Genomic DNA, 22,967 nt, shown 5'->3' with positions numbered 1-22,967 from the left:
CAGTGTACCGAAGTGAAAGAAGATCAAAACTGGGATTGAGACTCAAAAGACTTTCGCTCTAATTCTGCCTCCACTAATAACCAGCTCTGTGATGTTAGAGAAATCATTTAAACCTCTCCAGCCTTGGTTTCCTCATCTGTTTTGTTGTTCAGTTGTGTTCGACTCAATGTCCTCATCTGCAAAAGGTCTCTAAACAAGGGCAGCTAGGTGGCACACTGGATAGACCACTGGACCTGGAATCAGGAAGACCTGAGTTCAAATCTAGCCTCAGATACTTTATTAGCAGCATGACTCTGGGCAAGTCACTTAATCTCTGTTTGACTCAGTTTCTTCATCTGTAAAATGAGGATAATAGTAGTACCTACTTCCCAGGTTATTGTGAGGACCAAATGAATTAATAATTGTAAAGTGCTTAGTAGAGTTCCTGGCACATAGTAGGTGCTTAATAAAGTCTTCCTTCCTTCCTTCCTTCCTTCCTTCCTTCCTTCCTTCCTTCCTTCCTTCCTTCCTTTCAAGTTGTACTGGCATCCATGGAATATTAAAACAATTAGAGGAAGTCCTCCAATATCTTGAATAAAACTTCTATGGAGATTTCATAGAAGAACAGAGACAAGAATGGTAAAGGATGAGAAAGTGTGCGTGAGCTGTGTTCTGAATCACTGGAAGAAGTATCCATGTTGATAGTATCGCACATAGATCCATAGGAATGTACTCCCATAGGAGACATAAATATTCCTTAGTTAACTATAAATGAAAAGTCCTCTCACTTTCCACACTTGGTTTCTTGACAACCTTGAGCATCCACACAATGTACAAACCTCGTATTTTATTCACCTGCACGTTACTATATAATTATAATAAATCCCACACAACATTTGACTGACTGTATGGAATACTTTAAAAAAAGCAAAGAACTTGGAGTCAGAGGGCCAAGTTGAAGTCAGGACTCTGCCCACTTACCATAGCTAAGTAAGTGGGCAGAATCCTGGCCTCTTGCTATCTGGGTGGCCTTGGGCAAGTCATTGAACCTCCAAGCCTCTATTTATATTCCTATAAAGTGAGATAAATAAACTATGTCTCACTCCACATATCCAAGCTATGCCTTGCAAGGTCTGCCGATTTCACCTTTGCAATATTTCCCCAATATGCCCCCTTCTCTCCCCTGACACTGCCACCATTCTGGTGCAGGCCTTCATCACCTCCCACGTGGATTATTGCAATAGCCTGCTGGTGGGTCTGCTTGCCTTTAGTCTTTCCCCACTCCAATCCAGCCTCTATTTAGCCACAAAAATGATTTTCCTAAAAAGCAGGTCTGATTATGTATCCCCCACCCCCACCTCCAATAAACTCCAATGGCTTCCTTTTGCCTCCAGGTGCAAATACAAAATGCTCTGTTTGGCATTCAAAGCCCTTCATAACCTAACCCCCTCCTATCTTTACAGTTTTCAATCCAGTGATGCTGGCTTCCTGGCTGTTCCATGCACAACACACTCCATTTTTCTGTTCCTGGAACTCTTTCTGGCTGTCCCCCATGCCTGGAATGATCTCCCTTCTCCATTCCAACTAGTGACCTCCCTGGCTTTCTTTAAGTCCCAGCTAAAATCCCACCTCCAATAGGAAGCCTTCCCCAACCCCTCTTAATTCCAGTACTTTCCCTTTTAATTATTTCTTATTTATCCTGTTCATATATATACACACCTACATATATATATGTATACATACATATATACACATGTGTATGTGTGTATATGTGTGCATATATACAGATACATATGTATACATATACACATATGTGTATATGTATGTGCATATATGTATGTGTGTGTACATACATATATATGTTTGTTTACATGTTGTCTCCCCTGTCCTTGAGGACAGGGCTTTTGCCTCTTTTTTGAACCCCAGCACAACGCCTGGCACATAGTAGGTGCTTAATAAATGTTTACGGAATGAATGAATGGGGGTGGACGTGGAGGCACTAAATAATGCTATTTTGACTGTGACCTGCTAGGGCTATTATAAAGATCAACTAAGATAATACAATTAAAAATCTTTGATTCTAAAGTGCTATATAAATGAATATTATTGGTACATTCCAATCAGACACAACTAACAAGCACTTTGAATGGCTTTTATTCTAGGTGACAGAAATGAAAGTTGTCCTGGTAAATGCCTCATTTAAAATTGTTCTATTGCTAATTTCTCTGGGAGTTGTTATACAAAAGGTGAGATTGGGGGATTAAATGCACAAGCCATCAGAAGTCAAGGGTTAGAATAGATGAACTTTGACATCCCTTTCTATTCTAAAATTTTATGACACATGGACATATGCTCCATTTATGTCTAATGGGGTGGAGGTGGGGGAGAAGGGAAGAAAAAAAAGGAGGAAAAATGTATTCTATATAATTTATTATATATGTAAATGGAATAGCAAGTTGTACATAATAGAGTTTCAGTTTCATGTGCAATCATTTTTATTTTACTATGTTAAGGAAATTCTTGTTTTGTCCTATAAATTAAAATAAAATAAATTTAAAAAAATAAAATGCCCTGATCTTTGCATCAAGTGAGGTTTCCTTGCCCAGAGCTAAATTGGAGCAAGAAATATCTTGGATTTAGAGCACAATGGTCTTTAATGACAAAATTCTTATCCCTTGTGACTCCACAGAAAGGATTTTCATGCATACGGTCCATTTTTACAATTATCCCCTGAAGCCATAAGTTGGCTCGAAACAAGTTGAATGCAATAATACAACATTAAATTTGTGGTTATTCATTACTGAAAACATCAATATTTTTCATCCAATTTTTTACATCATTTCTCCTTGTGTACCTTTCAATTTCTAGTTCTATATTCTTGCAAACTCATAATTCATTATATATTGTCTTTGTAACAAGTATCTTTTATAGTTTAAACCATTTGGCCTTTTCAGTTTTTTCACCTTGGCTATCTATAGTGATTTTGAACAAGATGTAACTCTTCTAGCCTTGGTTTCCTAATCTGTGAAATGAGGAGACTGGGCTATATGATCTCTGTGATTCTTCTACCCCAAGTACATGAAGATATCCCCCAGCAGAACGGACAGATGAGAACAATTTGTTCCAACAGTTCCAGCAATGGTAGTTGAATTAGGTATTGTGGAGTACTTAGAGCTTGGTTAGACAGTGAAGACGCCAAAGTCATCCTCTGCATCTTGGGGCATCCCCAGCAATACTGGTATTTGTCTTGCCACTGAACTTCAATGTCTCTGGAAGAGAGAATGAGGCTGATGATTTTGTGCAATTCTGCCTCACTTAAATCTAATTCACAGGAAAGTCTGTCATTGGTCCTTTCAAAAATGGACAACAACCTTGGCTGTGTGTTGTAGATGCAAAAAGTGCCACATAACATCCCAGAGGCTCCTGATGTGAAAATCACTCCTGAATCAACTGTGTGCATGCAAACTTGTTAGATTTGTTAGTGCAAAAATAAAATTAAATATAAAACTAGAAGACTTAAGATGATAAATGCTGTATGCAATGGAGGCAACTTTGGCCTAGAAAATTTAAAACAGACCATTGAAGCAAAAATTGTAAATGAATTAAAGAATAGACATTGGGAAATAGACATTTTAAAAGAATTTAACTCATGTAAATCAATTAGAAAACCAAAACAGCAGACAAGTCATCCCGCTGCAGACAAACTCCATCATATCGCCAAGTGGAGAAATACGCCAGCCAAGGGTAGTGACAAACTCGGAATAAAAACCCATTTGTTAAGTTTTATGGGGACAGATGTTGGAAATGATGATTATTACTTCATAATACAAAAAGAAGCAATTGAGGGAAAAACCTAATGAAAGAGTCAATTAAATAAGATGATCCCAAGGGCGTTTAAGGATGAAACTGGAAAGAGGCTAACAAACATGCGTAGAGTGGAAAAAAATATGTTAAGGTTTCTATAACAGACTCCTTTTCCCCATTGATAATTCTCCACCCATGATACTGGATCCAAACATTGCAGTCCATAATGTGCTATGTTATCAATAGAAAACAAAGATGGGAAGAGCAATGGGCAAGATCAAATATACATATGCAAAGGAGGTCTGTAACAGAGACAATCCAAATACGAAAGCTTTGAGCAATTGATTCTCAAGATACCTGAAAGAGAAGAAGATATTAAGTACTTAGGAAAAAAAATCTTGTACTTTATTGACACTAAAAAGAAGAACCTGGGAAAATATAAATAACTACCGACCCATATACCTCCTTTCTCATCTCTACAAGACCTTTAAGAGAATAATTTAAAACCTGTATCAGAACATCCTTGATGGTGGCATGAGAAGAGAATGTGCAGGCTTTTGAAGGAAAAAAGAAAATTATATATTTATATATGTGTATATATACATATAGATACACGCCTTTATAATAAAATAATTGACTAAATATAGATGGTATAAGATCCCACTCTGTTTATTGTTTGCAGAGTATAAGTTGTCCTTCAGCACAGAGTTTGCCATTCTGACCTCCAGGCAGAAGCAAAGTTGAGCATCTGACCTTCAACCCCAGTTCCTCTGCTCTATCCATTGAACCAGGACCAGAGACCCTCCAGAGTCCCTGGCCCCAACCCAGGACGAGATAATCGATTCCACAGTGGAGCGGATGCAGAAGCAGAGCTGTTCTTGTTGATGATTGGTGTCTTATGACCCCATTAGCAGCTAGTCCCCAGACTCAGGTCCATCTAGCCTCCAATTCCTACCTTTGACCCTTTGACCATCAAGTTATTTGGCCTCTAGGAAGGAACAGAGGTTTTCTGTCTGCTTCACTACCACCCAGGCACACCCCCGGCCCCCCCACCCCAAACCCAGCCCTAGCAAGGAAATCATTCCTATTAGAAAGGGTGTAACAATTTTCTGTACTACAGTGCCACTCAAAAACCCTGTGATTCAAAGTCATATGTTGCTTAGGCAAAAGCTTTCTTTCCCAACCCATCCATATATGATTCTGGGGGTTGATCGAGTCGATCAATCAATTATCCAACCCCTCTTAAAATCAGTTACAAGTTACCACGGACAGTACCTTTGTCAGGTAAGAACAATCAATCTATTACAAGTTTGAACATAACCTAATCATTTCTAAATTAAACATATCTAATTGGCTGAGTAATCAATATCAACTAATAATTATAGGGCAAGCACATGTCATTCATATCCCATGCTATTCTCCCCTTTCATTGGGCAGAAAGTTCCAAATCTTTCTATGTTCCTCTGACTTTCTCACATCCATCATTTGTGAGTGTAGAATTAATATCCTATTGTATTTGTATATGATAATTTTTTCACCTATCTAATTAATGGGAAACCACTTAGCTCTAATCTTTTGCTACCACAAAGTGCTACTATGAATATTTTGGCACATAATGGTCTTTTTGGTTCTATCTTTGACTTCCATGGTATAAATGCCCAATAGCAGGACTTCTAGATCAAAGCACATGGACAGTTTAATCACTTTGAGGACTCCCGCTTTATGACCTAGTTTGAGCTCTGGTGATACCGTACCCCTTTTTCGTTTTTTCTTTTTTCATCAGTTTCCCTTGAAACTCTGGCCCTTTCATTCTTTCAAATGAGAATTCAGCATTCTAGTCAAGAGTGTGATGGAGCCAGCTCTAACCAGCTTGCTAATGCCCATTGTTAAATTTTTAGTATCAGGAGAAATTGATGATCTACAATTCAGGACTTGACTTATTGTCTTGTTGATTATACGGATTTAAATGCTGATAATGCAGATTAAATTTTGAAGTGTATGGTCAGACATTCTCCTATCCCCCCAGAAGAAAATTTACCAACACACCACTCTATTTCTCTATAAATATTTCTTGAAGTACTTGAAGCAGTATAGTAGAAGGCTCAGGGAACGACGTTCCCACCAGACTGGAGGCCTGGTTACTGTAGACTAACAACAAAGACAACAAGAATGATATTTAACAATAAGAACAATAAAAAACAACTACTGGCATTTACATAGCACTTTTAATGTTTGCAAGGTACTTTTATATTCATTTTCTTTTCTGAGTCTCACAACAGCCCTGGCTCTATCCCACTCCCCACAGTGGCTGTGTGAAACCTTTTCATTTCTCCTCAAGCTTCTATGACACTCTCCTCCCACCCCCACCCCCCAAATGTTGACCTCACTTTGGACTTTACCAAACAACTGGAGACCATTCACTAAGAACTCTCCCCTCCTCCTCTTCATCTCACATGACTCAGATGCCTTCTGCTACTATCTCCTCCACCTCACTTGGCTCTGCCAGCTTTAGTCTGACCTCCACTCAGCTACCAAAGTGATTTTCACAAAATATGGTCAGGTCTGACTAGGTCACTGCTCCCTATCCATCCTCTCCCTTCAGTAAACTCCAATGACTCTATTACCTTCAGGATTAAATAGAAAATCTTTTGTTTGACCTTTAAAGCCCTTTGCAACCTGCCTCTTTCCTACACTTCCATCTTGTTATACTTCATTACCCTCCTCTTACTCTGAGATCCTGGCCTCCTCGCTTTTTCTCAGCACTCTCTATCTATCTCTGGGCTCCATGACTTTTCACTGACTGTGACCCATGCCTTGAACGCTCATCCTCTTCACCTCTACCTCTTAGCTTCCCTCACTTCCTTTAAGACCCAGTTCAAATTCCATCTTCTGCAAGAGGACCTCCCTAGTTCCCCCCATCCCCCCAACTAGTGCCTGTCCTCTAAGATTAGCTCCCATTTGTAACATTGTATGTAATATTGTATAATCTTGTATGTACACAGATACCTTGTTGTCCTGCCCCTATTAAAATGTGAGCAGAGTTGTCAGAGTTTGTACTCTGATGGCATAGCTTTTATAATTCAGGGTTGATTTCAACACTGTGTTAAGGCATCAGAACAGAACCTCTGTGTTAGAATGCAAATTTATTCTATATCAATAGAAATAGAGTGTCCACATCAAAGGAAGTAACAGTACCACCCAACTGTGCCCTATTTCTTGAGGTGTACTGATTGGAATACATCTAGAAAATGGTGAGCAATCAGGAAAATACAAAGAATGGTTGATTGATCCAGCAATACCACTACTAGGGCTATATCCCAAAGAGATTGTAAAAAAGGGGAAAGGACCCACATGTACAAAAATATTTATAGCAGCTCTTTTTGTTTCCAGAAAAGAATTGGAAATTGAGAGGATGCCCATCAATTGGGGAATGGCTGAACAAGTCGTCGTGTATGAATGTAATGGAATACTATTGTGCTATAAGAAATGATGAACAGGCAGATTTCAGAAATATCTGGAAAGACTTCCATGAACTGATGCTGAGCGAAGTAAGCAGAACCAGGAGAAGAACACTGTACCCAGTAACAGCAACATTACGCAATTACCAACTTTGATAGATTTAGCTCTTTTCAGCTATACGATGATCTAAGAGAATTCCAAAAGACTCATTATGGAAAATGTTATTCACATCCAGAGAAAGAACTATGGAGTCTGAATGCAGATCGAAGCATACTATTTTCTCTATTTTTTTTCTTTCTTATGGCTTTTGCTTTTTGTTCTGATTCTTCTTTTACAATGTGACTTCTGTGGAAATATGTTTAATATGATTGTACATGTGTAGCCTATATCAGATTGTTTGCCATTTTGGGGAGGAGGAAGAGAAGGGAGGGAGGGAGAAAAAATTTGGAACTCAAAATCTTATAAAAGTGAATATTTGAAAAGAAATTTTATGTATGTGTGTGTATGTGTACTAAAAAAAAGAATCGTTGATAAAACTGAAACTATTCAGCCTGAAAATCAGAAGACTTATTCAGGCATGAGATGGTGAATAACATAATAATTGTCTCCAAGTATTTGTGGGGACCAATTTGCACAAAATTCTTACATCTGATCCTGAACCCCAGATAAGTATTATTTGAAGGCCACTATCACGTGAAAGAGAAACTAGATTTATTCATTATAGTTCCAAAAGATAGAAGATCAGTGGGCAGAAGATTCAGAGGAGCAGATGTTGGCTCAATGAATATAAGGAGAAATTTCCTAACAACTTAAAGTTATCCATGGGCTGCCTAAGGAGGCAGCAAGTTTGATAGCACTGGGGGTCTTCAAAAGCAGTCTCATTGTTCATTTGTCTTGGATGTGCATCCGATACTCTTGCATTAGACAAGACACTAGATAAGATGACCTCTGAGCTCTCTTTGAACTCAGAAGTTCTATGATCTATATTTGAGCATAGTATGTATATAGAAGAATCTATGCAATACAAAGTTGCACCACAATGTTCCTGACACTCTAATTATCTGAGATGCTGCCTGCAAATTGATTTAAACTTTTTCTAGTCAAAATTACCTGAAAATAATTTTATCTACTTGTCTATTCATCTCCAGGGTGCTATAACATCTAAACAGGGATATTTTAGGAACAAGATTATGAGGAAGAACACCTTTCTTACTCTCTCAGAGCCAGAATATTTTCTTAATCTGTAGCTACTTTTCAGTGTTTCATAATGTTAATGACTCATAATTCAGAAGAGGTCATGTAGCTAAGAGGGCTAAGCCTTGAATTCACACTCAGAAATTCTTTGCTTGCCTTGTTCTTTTGCAGTGATTATGTCATTGTTAATGTACATAACTCTAAAAAAGAAGGAATTTGCCTATTACTTAGAGGTAGTGTCAGTGGTAATTATCGTTAGGTTTATGTACAAATTCCTATCCTGATTTTAGGCAGGGCTCATTTTGGCCATCTGCATTAGGGATGTATTTAAGATATAATTAAGATGTAATTAAGATATAATAAGCAGACCTCAGAGCCTTGCCTGGTAGATCACTAACTTGGTCAATGCCATAATTGTCTTCTCCTCTTCAAGTTTGGCCAAGGTTTCCACAACAGGGAGCCTAGGCAGTAATGATATACCCTGCCGTGGTCTGCTTCGGTGCTTGACTATAAGAATAAATCCCCTAAGGAGATCAATGGGCTCCACCAGTGGTTCCTTCTCACCAAAAAGTTGGCAATGCTCTCATCCCCAGACTCCATTTCTCCCATTATTTAATTTAACAAAATTAGATGCAGTGTTACCAAAACACAGATGAGAAAGAAAAGCTCACTCGAATCATACAACAGAACATATTCGCTACTGCCGATGTCTCATAAACACAACCTGTGTTCTCCAGTGATGGTGTAAATGGGAATATTTGATTTATAAAAGAATAGAATAACTGCAGATGTGCCTGGTAGGATAGGAATTGAAACGTCTATAGGGTCGGAGGACTGTGATTCAAATTCCGCTACAAAGACTTATTTCCTGTGAGGCTTTTTTCCTTAGCCACTTAATCTCCCTGCAATTTAATATCATATCTGTGAAATAAAAGTGTTGAAGTGAGGTCCCTTGCAGCTCCAGAGAAAGGATTCTATGATCCCCTGGGCTGTTCTTTGTAGTGGAAGATAAAACTAACCTGCACAAGGGAATGTCAAGTGAGATAATCTCTAAGGTCCCTTTCAGATCCATATTCTAGTAAGTACTCTGGTATTCTGGTAAGTAGAATATTTAATCACTTTTTATAATAATAATAATAATTGTTTGTTGTTGTTCAGTTGTTTCAATCATGAACCATTCTTTGTGACCCCATTTGGGGTTTTCTTGGCAAAGATGCTGGAGTGGTTTGCTATTTCCTTCCCTAGCTCATTTGACAGATGAAGAAACTGAGGCAGATAGGGATAAGTGACTTGCCCAGGGTCACACAGCTAGTAAGTGTCTGAGGACAGATTTGAACTCAGGTCTTCCTGATTCCAGGCCCAGACTCCATCCACTGTATCAATTAACTGTTCAAATAATAATAATAGCTACATAAATTAAATAATAGCTTACATGAGTCAAATTAAATAATAGCTTATGTAAATTAAAAGCTTATAATACTTTTAATCCTTTCAACAATCCTCTGAGGTAGGTAATCCCTAGCATTTTAGGGATGAGGAAAGTCTGACTCAGAAGTGAAGTAGCTTGTACAAACTTACACAAAAATTAATGACAGGGCTAGGATTTGAACTCGTGTTCTGACACAAAGTCCACTTCATTTTCTACTACCTGTTATCTTATTTCATTATGGTAGTAGAGATACAACTAGATCCCATTTATTTTGAATAATGCATTGCCTAATGTTGAGTTGCTTTTCAGTCCATGACCCCATTTGGGGTTTTCTTGGCAAAGCTACTGGAGTAATTTGTCATTTCTTTCTCCAGCTCATTTTGCAGATGAGGCAACTGAGGCAAACAGGGTCAAGTGACTTGCTCAGGGTCACGTAGCTTGTAAGTGTCTGTAGCCAGATTTGAACTTAGGAGGATGAATCTCCCTGACTCCGGACCTAGTGCTCTATCTACTGTACCACCCAGCTCCTCCATCCCCCAAACTGGTCACATTATTCAAACTCATATTGCATATTTCCATGGGGCTAGAACCAATGACAATATTTTACATATATTTTACATTACATAATTTCAAATAGTGAGAATTGGAATGAATGGGACCACTTAGGGAAATTTGTTATTTGCACTAATTGGGACCTAGCTGTATTTAAATAATCATTAATACTCTTTCAGCCTGTTTCCCTTATTACCCAGGTTATACATTTGCGAAACTAGGGAGACCTCAGTAACAAAACTTCTCTTTCTGAGGCTAATTACCCAGAATGGCTTTCATAGTAATGGCATTAGATTCCTTACCATCAACAATCAATGAATCAGTCAATACGGCACCTACTGTGTGCCCGACACCTAATTAAGTGTTAGGAGTACAAAATACAAACATGAATCAGCCTCTAACTTTAAGGAATTTATATTGATCCAGGGAAATGGTAGCATATATAATAATAATAATAATAATAATAATAATAATAGAATAACGACAGATAACATTTATATAATGTTTTAAAATTTGTCTTTAGAAGCAAGAAAGGCAGCTCAGTGGGTAAAGCAAGGTGTTTGGGAACAAGGAGACCTGAGTAAGGAATACCCAAGTCAGGAAGACCCAAGTTCCAATCAGGCCTCAGACACTTACTAGCTGTGTAAACCTGGGCAAATAGCTTAACTCTCTTTGACTCAGTTTCCCCATATGTTTTAAATGGGGATGATAACAGCACCTTCCCTCCCCCCCACCCCACCGCCCAGGGTTGTTATGAGGATCAAATGAGATAATAAAGCACAAAGTAGGCACTGTATAAATATAATCAATCCTTAACTTTTGCACGGGTAACGTTTCTAGAAAATGGCACAAAAAGTCAAAACATGAATATTGATACATTGAACCTACAGGAAATAGGGGGTTAGGTTCCCATGACCACCAAAACCAGATATCTTTAGCTAGAGATGGCTGAAAATAAACTTTTCTGAATACAATTCTTTATAACAAAACATTAATTCTGATAATATGTACTTTTCCTAATAAAAAGCAGGTCAGAGGACAGAACCAGAGGGGCAGGGGCAGTGATGTCAGAAGAACCCCCCCCCACACACACACAGAGTAAAAAACAAGAGAAGGGGCCACCTGCCATTTCTAACCTCCCTTTGGCTCTGTGGTTGAACTGTTCCTTCATGCAAAGCACGTGCCCTGGGGTGAGTTCCTGCCTCTGTGGAAGCTCAGAACTCCCACCTGGCCCAGGTCAGCTCTCTGCCTTCAGCTGTCAACATGAAAGTGAAAATGAGGTTACTAACAAAAATCATACCAAGGCTTGAATTTTGAGGATTGACTGTATTTATTCCCTTCTGCTTAAGGTTTGCAAAGTGGTTTACATAAGTTAACTTGTTTTATATGAATATATAATATATATTTACACGTAAGTATATATGAAATATAGACAAGACTCAAACCTATGTCTTCCAACTCCAAGTGGCTACCACCATAAAAGGCCAATTAAAATAAATCTAATGACATCCATTAGAAATGAGACTTGTTTAAAGCATCATCTTCACTTCAACCTTTTGGCCACAGTCATGGATTGAGGATGTTAATTCACAACTAACCCAAAGCTGTTGGAGGAAAGACAAGCTTTCCCTTTGCCCCAGCTTCAGCATGGCTTCGTTGGAAATGACCTGCTTCATGGTGGCTGGCTTGTATAGTGGATAGATCATGGTACCTGGGGAACAGTAAGCCCTTAGTTCAGATCCTGCCTCAGATACTTACCAGCTGTGTGGCCCTAGGGCCACTTAACCTTTCTTGATCTCAGTTTCCTCATCTATAAAATGGGGATAAATAATATCTAGTTCCAAGGTTGTTACTAGGATCAAATAAGATGCAAAGCACTTTGCACACCTAAAGGGCTATAGAAATGTTAGACATTATTGTTAACAGGACTGGGGGAAAGAGAAAGGGAGAGGGGAGAACCTGGTCTTAGATCCAGGAAGGCCTAGGTTTAACTCCTGCTTCTAATATGCATTGGTTATGTGACCCTGGGCAAGACACCTAACCTCTTGGTGCTCTAAGTCTAAGCAACTCTCTAAGAGTCACCTAGGCTTAGATATTATCCTTTATTTCTCCCAGGAGTGTGCTGCTGCTAATATTTAACAACTGGCTTTGTGGAAACCCTGGACACACTTGTAAGTTTAATATGCATTATTATTATTTTCTCCAAAGAGATTGTCTAGGCGATCAACAAAGCCATAACTCAAATCCTGATCTGTGGTGTTTGCCAATTTCTGAGGTGTATATTCTCACACTGAAAATTTAACAATCAGTTCTCTAAAGCCAGTCTGAACTGCTTCCAGCACACCCCTGCTCTCCCTCATCACCCCCATCCAATCAGTTGTCAGGTCCTATCATTTCTACCTTTGTGATATCTTTCTTATGTGCCCCCTTTTTACCTCTGACACTGCAGCTGCCCTGGTACAGACCCTTATCACCTCATGCCTTTTGTTGCTGTTTAATCATTTACCAACCATATTGTGACTCTTTGTGACTCCTTTAGGGTTTTCTTAGCAAAGATACTGGAGTGGTTTCTATTTCCTTCTCCAGCTCATTTGACAGATGAGAAAACTCAGGCAAACAGAATTAAGTGACTTGCTCAGGGTCACACAGCTAGTAAGTGTCTGAGGCCAGACTTGAACTTAGGAAGATGAGTTTTCCTGACTCTAGGCCCAGCACTCTATCCACTGTGCCACCTAGCTACACTTCATGCTTTAGACTATAGCCACAACCTACTGGTTGGTCTTCCTCTTCCAAGTCTCTCCACACTCCATTCAGCTACTAAATTGATCTTCCTAAAACAGAGAGTCTGATGCTATCACTCTTCTATTCAATAAATTCCAATGGCTCCCTATTACTTCAAGGATTAAATATAAAATCCTCAGTTTATTCTTAAAGCCCTTCCTATTTTTCCAATCTTTTTATGCCTTAAACCTACCCCCTATCCCATATGTATTCTGTGATCCAGTGACACTGGCCCTCTTGCTGTATGTCACACATGACACTCCATTTACTGACTCTGGGCATCTTCATTGGCTGGCTGTCCCCCATGTCTGGAAGTCTCTCCCTCCTCATCTCCACCTCTGAGCTTCCCTGGCTTCCTTAAAGTCCCAGCTAAAATCCCACCTCCTACAGGAAGGTGTTCCCAATCCCCTGTAATTCTAGGGCCCTCCTTCTGTTGGTTGTTTCTATTTTATCTTGTATATAACTTGTTTGCATCACATATTGTCTCGGTTAGACTGTGAGCTCCTTGAGAGTAGAAGGTATCTTTTGCCTTTCTCTGTATCCCTAACACTTAGCACAGTGCCTGGCACATAGTTAGTGCTTCATAAATGCTATTTGACTGACTCAGCTGCAGAGAAGGTGCCAATCTTAACTGGAAAAGGAATTTCTTAGCAGAAAGCTGGAAAACAATTTTTTGCAGCACATGTGTCTGAAAAAGGCTCATTTCTCAAAAATATAGAGAACTGAGTCAAATTTATAAGAATACAAATCATTCTCCAGTTGACAGATGGTTAAACAATGTGAACAGGCAGTTTTCAGATGAAGAAATCAGTTATCTGTAGTCATACAAAAATGCTCTAAATCACTATTGAGTAGAGTAATGCAAATTAACACAACCTTGACGTACCACCTCACACCTATAAGATCGGCTAATATAACAGAAAAGGAAAATGATAAATGATATGAAATAAATGAAAATGATAAAAGGGAGGGGATGTGAGAAAATTGGAACACTAATGCACTGTTGGTAGAGTTGTGAACTGATCCAACCATTTTAGAGAACAATTTGGAACTAAAGGACAATCAAACTGTATATACCCTTTGATCCAGCAATACCACTACTAGGTCTGTGTCCCACAGAATTTTTTTTTAAAAAGGAAAAGAACCTACTTGTACAAAAATATTTATAGTGGCACTTTTTGTGGTGGCAAAGAATTGTAAACTGAGGGGATGCCCATCAACTTGGGAATTGCTGAACAAGTTATGATATATGAATGTAATGGAATACTATGATGAGCAAGTGGACTTCAGAAAAACCTGGAAAGACTTACATGATTTGATGCTTTGTGAAGTGAGCAGAACCAGGAGAACATTGTATACCATATCAGCAACACTTTATGATAATCAATTATGAATAACTCAGCTACTCCCAGTAATATAATGATCTAAGACAATTCCAAAGGTCTCATTAGGAAAATTGCTATTCATATTCAGAGAAAGAACTGATGGAGAGGGAATGCAGATCGAAACGTACCATATTTGCTTTTTTTATTCATGTATTTTTTTCTTTTGGTCTGTTTCTTCTTTCACAACATGACTAACATGGAAATATAGTTTACATGACTACACATACATAACCTATATCAAATTGTCTTAGGGAAGGGTGTAGTGAGGAAGGAAAAAATTTGGAACTCAAAATTTTTAAATGAATGTTAAAAGTTGTCTTTACATGTAATTAGAAAAAATAAAATATTATTTAAGGGAAAAAAAGGAAAAGGAATTTATTTACCTAGTAGCTCCTTAAATAACTGAAATTTCAGGCCCATTCCCTTTTTCCAGAGCCCATGCTCCTCTCTAACCCCACCCCCACTCCTATGGTTACTAGACAATAGGGAACGAATAGCCTCACTAGAGGTTCCCCGTTTTACATAAATGTCAAAGGAAGGGAGATATTTGAGTCCAACACTAGTTGCTCTAACAATTGCTGCTTCTGTTGTCCTATCGATTAGCCCAGAGTGTGGGCTTTCCCCAGCACTTAGCCCACCACACAGAAGCCACTACAGAGGGAGGAAGTTTTTCAAGGATTCTTTGAGAGCCCCAGTAGCAGCAGCTGCCCACGAAGCCCTTGGGAATCATCCTCTTTTGTTCTATGGTGGAGTTTCTCTGCAGAGATAATCAGATACTCTCTACCATCTGGCCATGGTAGTTCATTAAACTCTGTGCTGTTTCTGTTTAAAATGTATAAAATACTCCAGGCTATTTTAAGGCAGTTTCAGGGCTAGCACATGACTATATATCATTTCTGACTTGATTGGAACAATCTCAATTTTTCACTGACTCTCTCTATCTTTGACTAAAGCCGAAACATGTGCAGGATTTTCTAGGAGCCAGACTTTGAAGAGAATGAGACAGGCTTTTTGAGTAGTAATTAACAAACATGTGTGTATGAATGCAGAGCACATGGGCATGCACGCATGTATATATATGCTCACACATACAGCTGCTATCTCAGCAGACATAAAAATGGTACTCTGAACATTGGTAAAAGTATAATGCTTGGGCTCTCCTCACCTCCTCCTCCCTCTTTCTCTCTGTCTCTTCCCTCTTCCCCTTTCTTTTCTCCTCTCAAATCTTTTCTCTGACACAAACTGGTTATGTGACCATAGGCAAGTCACTTAACCTCTGTTTATGACACATACAGGAGTGTGCCCACTTAACCTCTCAGTGCCCCTGGGCATTTAAGAACATAAGTATTGGGGAATTGTTGCTCTGAACGGGCCCCAACCAGGTGTCCCTCACACTACTGAATTCACAGGTCTATAATTTTAAAAAAATAATACCACCAGTTTATATCAAAAAATTCCTTCTTAGAAAAGAAAATTTCTAAGTTCCTAAAAATGAGAGTAAGCTATTTTACCCTGGTAGAACCTAAATTTTCAGTGTCAATCAGTCAACAAGTATTTATTAAGGGCTTCTATGTGACAGGCATTGTGTTAATTGACCATTTGCCTGTACTTTTCATAACTAAAGAGGGGGTAAATTATTTTAATCCAAAAAGCATATAAACATTTGGAGACTGAGGAATGAAAACTGTATTGAGGGGAAGCTAGGTGGCACAGTGAGTAGAGAACCAGCCCTGGAGTCAGGAGAACCTGAGTTCAAATGTGGCCTCAGACACTTGACACACTTACTAGCTGTGTGACCTTGAGCAAGTCACTTAACCTCAACTGCCCTGCCTTTCTGCCCTCAAAAAAAATTAAAAAAAAGAAAACTGTATTGAAAAGGACTATTAATTTAATAAGGAAAATTTGAGGAGTTGTGACTTTTTAAGTGAAAAGTGGGTTACTAAGGGTCAGAAGGATCTCATTTAAGCCAGCCTAGTAAATAGGAACCTGAGGAAAAGTGAAGTAACAACCAAGGAGTGGGCTGAAAAGTCATTCCCTTGGAGCTGCCAGTCAGTTAATAGGCATTTATTAAGTGCCTACTATGTGCCAAGAACTGTACTAAGCTCTGGGGATACAAATGTGAAAAAGAAAGACAGTCTCTTCCTGCCTTCAAGGAGTTTACAATTTAATGGGGAAAGACAGCCCTGGAAAGGAAGCTGAAAAGGGGAAGGAGAAAGCACTCAGCTTAGGGACATGATGGAGTGTAGTCCAAAGGAGTACAGCTGGTTGGAAATTAAGACATGGCTTGCTAGAAGCCCATATAATAGGATGATGAGTATCCTGGTGGTGAGGTTTCCTGAGGCCATAATGGAATCCAGTCCAAGGAGTGCAGCTGGTGGGAAATTAAGACATGGCTGGCCTGAGACACCTCTTTAAATGGATGCTTTCAGGGGAGTTCTTTGCCCCACCCCCCACCCCTCCAACTAGAGGGGCAGAGGGTACTGAAGAGGTATGAGTACCAAAGCTGATGCAATCTTGAAAAATGATGAGTTTCCTGGTGATAAGGTTTCCTGGGGCCGTGGTGAAATGCAGTCCAAGGAGTGCATTTGAGGGTGGGGGGGAATGAAGATGTAGGAATCAGAAACAGTAGGAGTCAAAAGCAATCAGCTGAGAGAAGGCTTCAGCTGAGTGATTCCTGATTGTTAAGGGAGAGAACTGACTTCACTGGCCAAGATTGTCGGTGATAGTTATTACCTTTATGTACCACCTAGAGTCTGGAGAAAGGTGGAGCTTCTCAAGTCCATTGCTCTTTGCTGCCGCCTCTAGCTTAATGAAGAAAACCAGAGTGGAGATTTGTAGCTACTTTGTATTATGGTGTCCCGGCATAAAGAGTCAACCTGAGATGTGATATGGTGAGCTCTGTTCTGGTCACTTAACAATGCAGCATCCCAATGAGTGAATAACTGGTTAGGCTGGTTTGTACAGCCCGGAATTTGCCATTTTGATGAGCTGTGCATTCTTTGACTTAAAAAGCTGGTGACTTGCTGCAGAAACCTCTATCTGGCAGGGATGGTGGTGGAAGAAAGGGTATTAAGAAAGAAGATGAGCCCAGGCAGGGAGTAGCTACAAGCAGAATGAATTTCCTGATTATGACGGAGTATCTTAGATTGTTGCTGTTTGATTGTTTTGTTGATTGTTAGATTAATGTTTCCCTCATGTTTGAATCTTTGTGACCCCGTTTGGGGTTTCCTTGGCAGAGATACTAGAGCGGTTTACCATTTCCTTCTCCAGCTCATTTTACAGATGAGGAAACTGAGGCAAACAGTGTTAAATGACTAGCCTAGGGTCACACAGCTAGTAAGTGTCTGAAGCCAGATTTGAACTCAGGAAGAGGAGTCTTCCTGACTCTAGGTCCTGTGTGCTATCCATTGTGTCACCTAGCTGCCTTATTTTAGATTACTTTTTAGTTAATTGGAAAGTGGCTGAATATATCATAGCATATTAGTGTAACGTAACATTGTTGCACTATAAGAAATGTTGTTGTTGTTTGTCCTTTTTTCTTGAAGAGGACCATGACATCAGGAAGGTGATGACATGACTTGCGAGTGAATTGGATTTAAGTGAGGCAGGACTGTGCAAAGTCACCAGCCTCACTTTCTCCTCCAGAGCCATGTGGGTTCAGTGGCAAGACACAGATCAGGATGACTGGAGAAGGCCCCAGTGCAGTGGGAGACCTCGGCCTTTTTAAGCTGCCTTTCCCAGGTCTCAGTTTGACTGAGGCAACACCCATTCAGTGATTAGGGGTAGGTAAGAAATGAGACGAAGTAAGAAATGACAAAAAAGATAATTGTAGAGAATCTTGGGTAGTACTAAACCAATGAAGGATGAAGAGAATAGAATCGGTAGAACAATAAAAATGTAAAGAAAAACAATTTTGAAAAACTTAAGAACCCTATTGATGCAATGACCAACCATATCTTCAGAGTGCCTGTGATGAAACACTTATGGGCATGGCCACTGTATGGATGAGTTTATTAATAAGATTTTACTAATTTGTGAAAAGGCTATTTTTTCCTTACAGTTTTTAATAGGGGGGAGAGGGAAATTAATAGTGATTCCAAAAAAGGAGGATCATTGAATTTTTTTTTTTTTAAATAATGAGTACAAGAGAACTGAAAGAAATTTAGAAGGAAGCAGAAAAGGCAGGGGAGTTTTGAGAGTAGTGTGTAGAATTTATTATGTACTTTTTAAAGAAGCAAGCGGTATGAAATAGAGATTCACAGTTTCATATAATTTCTCCTGAGGATACATAAATGCTCTCTTTTGCTATTTAAGCTCAGAATAAAAATGAAAAAGAAACCTCTACTTTCACGTACATGATGAGAATACAGGAAATGTTTATGTAAAACAGGTAAGCAGAATTTGTTACACAGTCCATACTTCACAGGCCTGGGGAAGAGAAGTTGAGGAAAGAGAAGACTCTTTGGGGGAACTTCCATCAGTCCTCAAGGAGCTGAGCACAACTGTTAGTTTCAGTCTGAGTCTTCCGTTCAGAGATGCTTGTAGGCCCAATGACCCACCATGACCTTTCCCTTCTCTGCTTACAGCTCCTCCTTCTTTTCAGTTTCTTTTTGTCTATTGTCTCTGGGCCTTTGATTCTTTCCATCAAGGTACTGAAGTCCCAGGTGGGGCCGGGGAGTCTCCCCACAGCTGCTGCTACGGCACCTCAGCTCTGACTCCATTCTCTCAGTCTGCTCTCTTGAACACTGTGTGTGTTCACCTTATGGCTCAAAGATCACGATAGTCCCAAATCATTCTCTGGACTGAAAGGAAATACTTTGCCCCTTTGAGAAGTGACTAGCATCTTGAGCTTTGTAGTTCAAACTCCTATTGTGCTTTTTTTTGGCAAGCTATTACTAATCTCCTTATCACTCCTGCTCCATCTCCAATGGAAGAAAGAAAGAAAGAAAAGGAAGGAAGGAAGGAAGGAAGGAAGGAAGGAAGGAAGGAAGGAAGGAAGGAAGGAAGGAAGGAAGGAAGGAAGAAGGAAGGAAGGAAGGAAGGAAGGAAGGAAGGAAGGAAGGAAGGAAGGAAGGAAGGAAGGAAAGAAGGAAGGAAAGAAAGAAAGAAAGAAAGAAAGAAAGGGAGGGAGGAAGAAGGAAAGAAGGAAAGAAAGAATGAGAAAGTGGAAAAGGAAAAAAGAAAGAGAAGGAAAGGAAGGAAGGAAGAAGGAAAGAAAGGAAGGAAGGAAGAAGGAAAGAAAGGAAGGAAGAAGGAAAGAAAGGAAGAAAGAAAGAGAAAGTAGGAAAGGAAAAAAGAAAGGAAGGAAAAAAGAAAGAAAGGAAGGAAGGAAGAAAGAAGGAAAGAAAGGAAGAGAGAAAGAAAAGAATGAAGCAAGAAAGGGGGAAGTAAGGAAAGAAACAGAGAGGAAGGAAGAAAAGAAAAGAAAGAAAGAAAAATAAACCCTTGTAAGCCATATGCATAGTCAAGCAAAACTAATTCTTACATTGGCACATATCCAGAAATGTATGCCTCACCTTGAGTTCATCACTTCTCTATTAGGAAGTGGGTAACATGCTTCATCAATGGTCCTCTGGAATCAGTTAGTCAATGCATTGATGAGTTCTTAAGTCTTTCAAAGTTGTTTTAAATTGAGTTTTATTCTAAGTATTGCCATGCTTCCCAATTTTCTCCTCAGTAAAAGGGATGCTAGTCCTAAGAAGAATAATATCAAACAAAAATCATGGGGTTCCATGGTGTGCAATAGGCTCCTTATATCTTGTAATCCCACTATTTCTTCAACAGCAAAAATTTCTCTCCATCTACTATGAAGTGATGTAGGAAAACACATAATTTGGCAGGTAGGGGGTTTGCAGGAACAGATGTTTTCTAAATTACAAAGGTCCTTATGGTTTACCCTAGTCCTTAGCAACAGCTACAGGACATCCAGTTAAATTCTTTAGTTCCTTCCTATCCACCTTTCTTCTGCCCAGTCTTGGCCTTGGTATTAGCTTGGTATAAGTTCAGTCAACCAACGAAGCAAACAATTATCATAAATTAAGTGCTTGCTATGTACCAAGCGCTGTGCTGGGCCCTGGGAATTTGAAGACAAAAAATGAAACAGTCCATGTATTCAAAGAGCTAAAATTATTTGGGGGGAGACAGCTTGCACATATACAAATGGTATACAAAAATAAATACGAGGTCGTTTGAAATGCACTAGATGCTGAGGGAAAGCAAGAAAGGTTTTATATAATTGGTGGCATTTGAGTTGAGCTTTGAAAGAAACAAGGTAATTCTATGATGTGAAAGTAGAAGAGTACACTCTAGACACTGGAGAATTATCAGTGTAAATGAAAAGAGTCAGGAGTGTCATGTGTCAGAAAATGCAAGAAAGACACTGAGTTGAATGCAGAGTGTATGAAGAAGAGTAATGTCTAATAAGTGAGAAAGGTAAGTTGGATCCAGACTGTAAAAAGTGTCTAAATTCTACTCCAAGGAGTTTGTATTTGATCCTTAGGTAATGGAGTTCACTGACTAAAGGAATGGCACAGTCATATCTGTGCTTAGGAAAATCACTTTGGCAACTGTGTCAAGGACGGATTGTAAGAGGAAGAGATTTGAGGCAGAGAGACCATTTAGGAAGCTACCATAATAGTCTGGGGGACATAGTATGAAAGCCTGAACTAGGGTAATAGTGTCTGAATGGAGAGAAGGGGACAGATGCTAGGGCCATTGTGGAAGCAGAATCAACAAGATTGTAATATAAGGGAGAAGGAAGAGTAAAACAGTACCCTGAAGTTGCAAACCTGGGTAACTTGAAAGAACGATGATGCCCTTGACAAAAAAAAAAGTGAAAGAGGGGTAACTTTGAGAGAATAGCTAATGGGTTCTGTTTTGGTTGCCTGTTGGGTTTAAGCTGCCTACAGGACATTCTGTTGTAAATATCTTCCAGACAATTGCTTATGCAGGACTGGAGGTCAGAAGAGAGGCTAGGGTTGGTTATGTAAATGTGGGAGCCATCTGCTTAATGATGCCAATTAAATCCACACGTGTCCCATTGCTGCAGATTAGGCTGCTAGAGCTGCTGTTTTCAACCCTCTAATAATCCGATTCTGCAGCCTTAAGTGATGCAATATAGGATGTTTTCTATCCATAGACACTTCCGATCATTCATTCTTTGCTACACTTTACATTAATTCTTGGTTAAGGCCTGGGAAAGTGTTTCCTGCTTCTTCATACTCCAAGTGATAAAGGATACTTTCCTAAGTCTCAAACTGATTCCTGGGTTGAAGAAATCTAGTCCTTGAGCAAATAATTAGCACCTACAGCCCCCAAAGTCTTCCCTTCCCACTAGATTCCTTAAGACCAATTGCCAGAGAGGTTCTCCTATCTAACTCCTGCCTACCTCACCATGACCCATTGTTCTGGTATCTTCTTGGAATCTGCTCTCTTTCTCTGTCTTTGTGTCTCCATCCTTCCTTCTCTCTCTCTCTCCTTTCTCTGTTTCTCTCTCTCTCCCTTTCCTTTTCTTTCTCTCTCTCTCTCTCTTCCCTCCCTCCCCCCTCCTCCCTCCTCCCCCCAACCCTTCTCTCTCCCTAAATCCCAAATCATAGATTTAGAGCCAAAAGAAACTTTATATATTATGTAATCTAATTTTTTCATTTTACAAATAAGAAAACTGAGGCTCATAGCAGTTTGGTGACTTCCTAGTTACTTGAAGTACTTGACAAAGGTAGAATTACAATCATGATCTCCTGAATCAAAATTCTCTCTTCTTGTAGGTTAGGCTAATTCTTTCCCTAAACAGCAAGGCAGATGTCTACAAGACTGTATTGGCCCAAGGGATTCAAACCTCAGCACCACTGAAGCAACTTCTTGGTGACCTCAGGCTGTTGATGCGGTTTCCTGGTTACCTAAGGGCATTAAAAGGACTTCCTTGTGAATTTGAGATGCCATACCCTGCCCAGATGCTTTCATTATGGAGATGCTACCCAAGCTGAGTGTTATGGTTAAGTAACTTTAATTTTTTTAACTGAGACATAAAAGTGTCTCATTTCCTTCCAATATTGGAACTAAAGTATCAGGGAACCAGCTTGAGTCAGGGCCAGCCCATGATTGCCCATCACTGTATCTTACATTAGGCTTATATGGGTACATGTCATATCATCATTTCCAGCCCCAATAAAACGCAATCTCCTTGAGGGTAGGCTGTCATTAAAAAAAAAAAGTCACTACATCTCTAGCACCTTTTTGTACATAGTAGGTATTTGATAATTATTTTCTGGATTTTGACATTTTTTTCTTAGGATACTAGTCATGATCTCCCAAGTAAAAAGTAATTTCTATCCTATTTTTCTATATAGTTATCTATACATAGTAAGAGAAAAGCATATTAATAACTT

The sequence above is a fragment of the Trichosurus vulpecula genome, chromosome 5 (assembly GCF_011100635.1).
Source record: "Trichosurus vulpecula isolate mTriVul1 chromosome 5, mTriVul1.pri, whole genome shotgun sequence".
Lineage (NCBI taxonomy): Eukaryota > Metazoa > Chordata > Mammalia > Diprotodontia > Phalangeridae > Trichosurus > Trichosurus vulpecula.
The sequence above is the reverse complement of the archived record's forward strand: the minus strand, read 5'-3'. Positions refer to the sequence as shown.